The following is a 7015-nucleotide window of genomic DNA, read 5'->3' as shown; positions in this document are numbered from 1 at the left end:
CTGGCCAGGACCCCTGGGCACTAGGGAGGAATCAACCCCCAAAGCTAACATCAAAATAGGGGCAGCTGGCGAGGGCACCGGTCCCCGGGGAGCAGTGCCTGGCTGGACGAGCGTAGTGGGTGGGTACCGGCGATGGCAGTCTCACTTCACATGTAGAATTTCAAATAATACGAACCCCCTCAGTGAAAAGAGATCAAGAACGCTTTCCAAGCCAGGGAGCTGACGGGATCGTGAACTGTTTCTGCTGTGGGCACAGAGTGGTGCCCCTCAGGGCCAGTCAAACGGTGCCTCTCTCCATGTTCACCCCTGTGGGGGTTAGTCTTAAGTTGCATGCTGCCCGCAGGCAGAGATGTGCTTGGTGCATCTGACACACGAAGTGGGTCATTGGTAATGTCCTCCTCCTCTACTTAGCAAAATTATTTTCAGAAATCACCATGAAATGAAATGAATAATTATAATGATCAGGAAAAATGCAGACAGTAAAAATGTTCTTTCATTGAATTTTTTATACTTAATCATCCCAATAGAAATCTTATGAAATTAAGATACTACAGTATAAAAAAGGGGAAGATAATGGATTAATAATTTATAATTACATTCATGTATTTTTTTTTTTTTTGAAGAAAGGGAGGAAAGACTAACACCTATACATTTGTGTGGAACAATTAATATAGCGAGTCTGAGGCTACTATCTTTAGAAAGGCCTGCCTACGAGGCTGGCCTGTGGCTGACACCTGGGAACTTGGCACTTGAACTGCTCCCTGCATTCCCTACCTGAGAAGGGCGGCTCCCCGTACCTACACTGTTTGCACACACAGTGCGGCTTATCCACAGCGCTTGCTCCGCTGCTGGGAGTCTGGAATTCAGACCCCCGCCCGGCAGAGGGCACCTATGTGACCAGCCCCTAACAAGAACCCTGGGTGCTGAGTCTCTAGTGGGCTTTTCTGGGCAGAAATACTGTGCACGGTAATGCATTTTTCATGGGTGGGGAAGGGGCGCCCTGTGTGATCCTCCGTGGGGAGGGAGGCAGGGGACGCCTGGGTATGGATTTCCCCAGGCGCCACCAGTGCCTCTTTCCTTTGCCGATTCTACACCGTCCTGGTAACACTGACACAATTGGCCTTGAGGCCAACTCTATGCCGAGTCCCTAAATCCTTCTAGTGAGTCACCACGTGTGTGAGTGGTCTGAGATCCCTCAAACATCACTCACTAGTAATATTATTTAATGTAATATAACGTAATATAATATAGTATAATATAATGTAATATAATGTAGTGTAATAAATATATAACATTAAGGTTTCTGTGTAGAGCCTTAACTGCAAAGTTGTCGATCGTGTCGTCGACATCGGCATCCCTGGCAGAGGCATGTTCGGTAGGACACGTCTATCTTTGCCAATAGTTGCAGGAAGAGCACGTTTGTTTATATAAACTTTATTTTCAGAAAAGCTTTAGATTTGCAGAAAAATGTGAAAGATACTACGCAGTTCCCATAAACCGCACACCCAGTGTCCCATAGCGTGAATGGCTTACATTATTATGACAATGTTACAATTCATGAAGCCTTAGTTCCACATTATTATTAACTTAAGTCCCTAATGTATTTGGATTTCCTTGTTACCTATGACCTTCTGCCTGCTCCAGGCCCCCATCTAGGACCCCACTTAGCGTTTAGTCATCTGCATCTCCACAGGCTTCCCTCGGTTGTGACAGTTTCTGGAATTTCCTTGTTTTGATGACCTTGACCGTTTTGAGGCGCGCTGTCAGAAATTTTGCAGGGTGTCCCTCGATTGGGATTTGACTGATGTTTTTCTCATGGTTAGACGAGGGTTATGGGTTTGCGGAAGACCCCGGAGGTAAAGTGCCAGTGCCATTTCATCGTATCAAGCATCCAAATGATCAATGTCATTTATTAGTGTTGGAATTGACCTTGATCACCCTCTGAAGTAGCACTGGTCAGGTCTCTCCACTGTCCAGTTAGTCCCCCTCCCATTCCCATCCTGTCCTCTCTGGAAGACGGTCGCCGCACAGCCGTACCCGAAGAGACGGGGGTTACACTCGGAGTGTCCATACACTGAATGGGGCTCTCTTGAAACGGAGATTTGCCTCGTCCTGCACACTTATTTATTTAGTCAATCACATACGAGTACGTATGAACATGTTGTATTAACTCTACTTTCCACATGTCTTTCGTGAAGCAACGACTATGCATATAGAAAAAGGCTTAAACATAAGGCTCTTTTGGACAGAGATTCATACAGATTTCATTCCATAGCACATTCCAGAAACTGGAGAACTGTTCATGCCTTTGTGTCTTTGGGATACATTCTAAAGGCTCTTAGATGGCTCTGGAGTTGACAATTTCGAACCATATAATCTCCACGTGGGACTCTAATGACGGTATTGAAGTAGCCTGAGGTCTGTTTCTTGGTCTTCACAATCACGGTGCTTCTGAGATTTATTTCCAATCTATTCCAGTAATGCGGGGCAGGCACGCGGGAGGAGCTGGAGACCCACGCTGCACGCTAAGTGAGCTCAGAAAATTCTGGATATTTCACACTTACTCTTATGATGAGTGCTCTTGTTTCAGGGGCCAGGTCTACCCCTAGGGGTTCTCCAAATAAACCTAGTTTTTGAAAGATATGTAATAAAGTTTATATAAATATTATGAAAACAGTAAGAGCAGTAACTTAAGAGCAGAAGTCAGCGAACTGTGGCTCACAAGTCAGATACGATCGGCTGCCTGCTTTTGTGTAGCCAGTGAGCTCAGAGTGAGTTTTCCATCTCAAATGATTGGGGAAAGCTCTGAAGAAGGATAATAGTTCATAACGCGTGAACGTTATGTGACATTCAGAACGTCACTAAAGTCAGAGTGGAGCACAGACGTGTCCGGTGGTTGCTGTTGGTGGCACTTCTGTGCGGGGGCAGCGGAGCTGCGGCGACAGAGACTGTACAGCCTGACAGACCTAAAGCGTTTACTCTGTGGCCTTCCACGGAAAAAGTCTGCCGGCTCCAGGTTTAGTGCTGACACCAGTGCAGTTGTCCCCCCTACCCACGGTGTCACTTCCTGAGGTTTCAGCTACCTGCGGTCAACCCCACTCTGAAAATACTAAATGGTAAATTCCAGAAAAAATGTGTTTGACTTGCTCACTGTTCCCGGTAGCGGGGTGGAATCTCGTGCCGGCCTGCTCGGTCCTGCCCTGGACATGAACCTCCCTTGGTCCACGGCCGTCACGCTGTTGCACTCCCTGCCCGGTACCCACGTAGTAGCTTCTGACTATCAGGTCGACTCTTGTAGTATCACAGCGCTTGTGTGCCGGTAACCCTGATTTTCCTCAGGAGTGCCGCACTCACATGACTTCGATTACAGTATACCCTGTATTGTTCTATTTTAGTAGTAGCTGTCATTGTTAATCTCTTACTGTGCCTACTTTATTAATTAAACTTTCTCATAGGTGTACGTGTGTGTATAGAAAAAGCCATATATATAGCGTTTGGTACTGTCTTGGTTTCGGGCATCCACTGGTGGTCTTGGACCGTAGGCTGCCGACATCAGGGTGGGGCTACTGTAAAGGCTTTTTCGGGGAAGAGAATTATATCACTGATGTTGCTTAGAGTTGCTGGCTCTTGGTGATACAAAGCAGATCGATTTTTACTTGGTTTTGTTGTGTTTTAACTTGTAAAGCCAGGGCACTCTCCCTGCCCTGCCCCTGTCCCAGGCCTGCACCTAGGGCGACTACTCCTCCCTGCTTGTCCTAGGTGGGCTTCAGCCTACGGTAAAATCAGCATGCAACCGAAAGTGCAAAATCGGGCATTACTGAAAGTGTACCCAAGGTTTGGGTGCACGAGGAGCACTCAAGTACACTACCACCTTGGCTGCAGGGGACAGAAACCTCATTTGAAGGAGCGGAGGTGAAGAGCTGGGGTTACTCACTCCGGTCACCAGAGGGCGGGTCAGCTGGGCTTATAGACACTTCGCTCTCAGGGAGCTACTTCTCCGTGGCCCACGTCCTCAGTGCATAGACCATTCTCTCCAGGAGGGACCGTGCCTTAGGAGCTGTCATCAGCTGGCACAGGCCTGGGGCAGGGCCAGGCGGGAAGGGGCTCTCTTCTCTTTCTTCCAACTGGGAAAATGGCCAGGAAGCCTCTGATTGGCAGGCAGGGTGGGGATGAAGGTGGGCAGAAAGAGTCTGGAAAGGCAGCAGGTCCTTGGCCTAGACACAGGAAAGGAAATGTTCAGATGGTCTCTGAGTTCTTCTTAAGTCGGGAAGTCCCTGTTTACTTCTCCATATCCCACCTGTTTTCCTGCCATAGCCTGTCACCCTCAGCCTCTCACTGTCTTCATTTTTTGTTCCTTATCTTTCCCAAACTTCTCATCCACAGCTTCCCCCCCAGCCATCTTCTCCCTTTGACTGAGTCATCACTTGCCGATGCATTCCGGGAGTGGGGGCTGATGAGAGCAGTGGCTCTGTCATTCACTGCCGTGTAGCCAGCACCTGGCATGTAGTGAGTGCTCCATACATTTTTGCAAACTGGAGGGACCGTCTGCCCTTGCCCCTTTGGACCTTATAGTTGTCCCAGCCTCTCTGTTACTAGACAGGGGCCTGGACCTGAGCGGGGCTGCCCAGATTCAGCTGGAGTGTGTGGGTTCTGGACTTCGCGCAGGAGAGATTTCACAGCGCGAGTCCAGGTGGCTATGAGGGCACGTTCATTTAAGCTGGGGACAGTGGAACACGGAAGGGCTTAGCATGGAGTAAGCAACAGGAGAACCTGGGCTGGGCTGCCTCAGCTCACTGGGAAGTCAGAGCAGAGGGGTCTTGGGGACAGGTTCAGGGGATCAGCCTGGGACAAGCTGCCAGCTGTGCGCTGCCTAGAGTTTAGGAGACCTGTGCCTGTGGGGAAAGAAGTGGGGGAAGAAGAAGGGAAAGGAAGCAGGCTGCTCCCCAGAGGGAGAGTGCATGAGCTGAGTCCTTTGTCTTGAGGCTTTTGTCTCCCTCTTGCAGGTGGGAATCTTAGGGGAGGTCTCAGGGGAAGGTTTCATCATTTTTCCAGGAGCTCTTTCTGGTCATGGTCTCCACTGATTGGTCAGTGACAGGGAAGGGGTCTTCAGTCACTGAAGTTGGTTCTGGCATCACTCAGTTGGTTTTGTTGCTTTTCTGGGCCTGGAGCTAAAATATAACCGAGACCTAGATGTTATCTCTAGGGAGGTGACCATCTGCAAGTGGCTGTAAATTGCTCGGCCAGTTGGTCCAGCCATCTGTCTCAGTTTCCCTATTCCCCTTGTCAAGGAATTTTCCTAGCTTCTTATTATCCTGTCTCACCACCAGCCTAAGACCATCAGAATCAACCCCACAGTCTGACAAATCAGGTGTTAACTTATTGCACCAGGAACCTTGGGCAGTTCACCTGGCAAAGGTAAAGACTTTTCATAGGATTTTGGGGAAGAGTGAGGTGACATGAAGTAGTGTTTTGACAGGCTCTGTGCAAAGCAGGGCCACATGTGAAGGGCCAGCACCAGGTCCGGGCTGCAAAGTGGACCTGGCTCTGTTCCCTTAGGAACCATCAAGTGGAGAGAGCTGTGGGCCGTTGAGTTCATATTGTGCTCTGCACCTGGGCTGGAAATCTGGGCTCCTTTCTGGCAAAGTGATTTACATACTCCATGAGGGAGCTGAAAGTTTTATTCTTCCTGGGAATTTCAAACAGCAAAGTTTCTGCTAATCTATAATTTTGGAGTTTAAAATTCTTTTTGAGGAAAACAGCCATTACTTTAAAAAGGGGCCTGTTATAACATTACAGCTTCAGCGGGGTGCCCTTGAGAAATACTATTCGTTTGAACTGTGCAGCTGGTTTTGTCTGTGTAAGTCATTTTGGCCCCATGAATGGCCCAGGGCACACTGCGATCCTCTCCCAGTCTATGGGGAGGATGAGTCTTTGTGTGTTTAGTGTGGGGGATGGGTTGGAGGAGGCAAAGAAGTCAGGAAGGAGGCTGTTCCTTTAGGTCTAGCCTGGACCTGTAGAGAGAAGTGGGTGGATACAGGACAGATCTTGGATGTAAAAAAAGAATTATTAAGTAATGGAATGTGGGCAGAGAGGGAGGAGGAGATATCCAGGACGGCTCCAGCTCTCTGACTCAGGCATGGAAGGTGGCTCTTCCCTTCTTCCTCCTGCACTAAGGAAGAAGGTAAACAGGTAAAGCAGTTTTTGGAGGGAAGAGTCTGCCTTTGGGTTCAGCTGGGCTGAATGTGTCGTGCAGCCTTGCACAGATGTCTGATAAACACCTGGACACACTTTTCAGAGTGCAGGCTATCAGGCCAGCTGGACCTACACCCGGAGGCCAGCACAACAGAGCGGTGGGAATTGAAATCATGAGAAAGGGTGTCATCTCAGGGAAGTGTGTGAGGTGAGAAGAGGAGACGGCTGTAGGAAGCAGCATGAGGAAATCCAGTAGAGCAGAAGCCAGGAAAGACATGAAAACTATGAGGGGAGAGGAGGAGGGAAGCCAGGAGGTGAGAGATGTAGAGGCCCAGCAAGGACAGGCAGGAATGACAACTGGGAATCACTGCATATCGGGACAAAGTACCCTTCGGATTCAGTGACAGTGCCCCTCGGGCCAGGTTTCAGGGTCTTGGGGACTGAGTGGAAGGTGAAGAAATGAGGACAACAGTCTTGAGACATTTTGGAGAGAAGGTGGGATGGGTACTAGCTGGAGAAGGGCATGGAGGTCAAGGGAAGTTTATTTAGCAAGACTGGAGAGACTAGAGCACATTTAAAGGCCTCTAGAAAGGACTGATGAGAAAGAATGCAGGAAGGGCTTGGTTACCAGGGGGAGGAAAGGGGTGTGCTGCAGAGCAGAGGTCACAGGAGGAGAGGAGCCCAAGCCCTGGTGAGGAGGTTGCACTCTCTTCAGGGTAGAAGGGCGCTTCTGGCTGAACCAGTGGTGAGGAGTGAGGAGCGTCAGAGGAGAGTTTCCTGGATCTTAATCCACGGGAGCCTAAGTAGTGGAGGGTCCCGCAGC

Source organism: Desmodus rotundus, chromosome 12 (assembly GCF_022682495.2).
Source record: "Desmodus rotundus isolate HL8 chromosome 12, HLdesRot8A.1, whole genome shotgun sequence".
Lineage (NCBI taxonomy): Eukaryota > Metazoa > Chordata > Mammalia > Chiroptera > Phyllostomidae > Desmodus > Desmodus rotundus.
The sequence above is the reverse complement of the archived record's forward strand: the minus strand, read 5'-3'. Positions refer to the sequence as shown.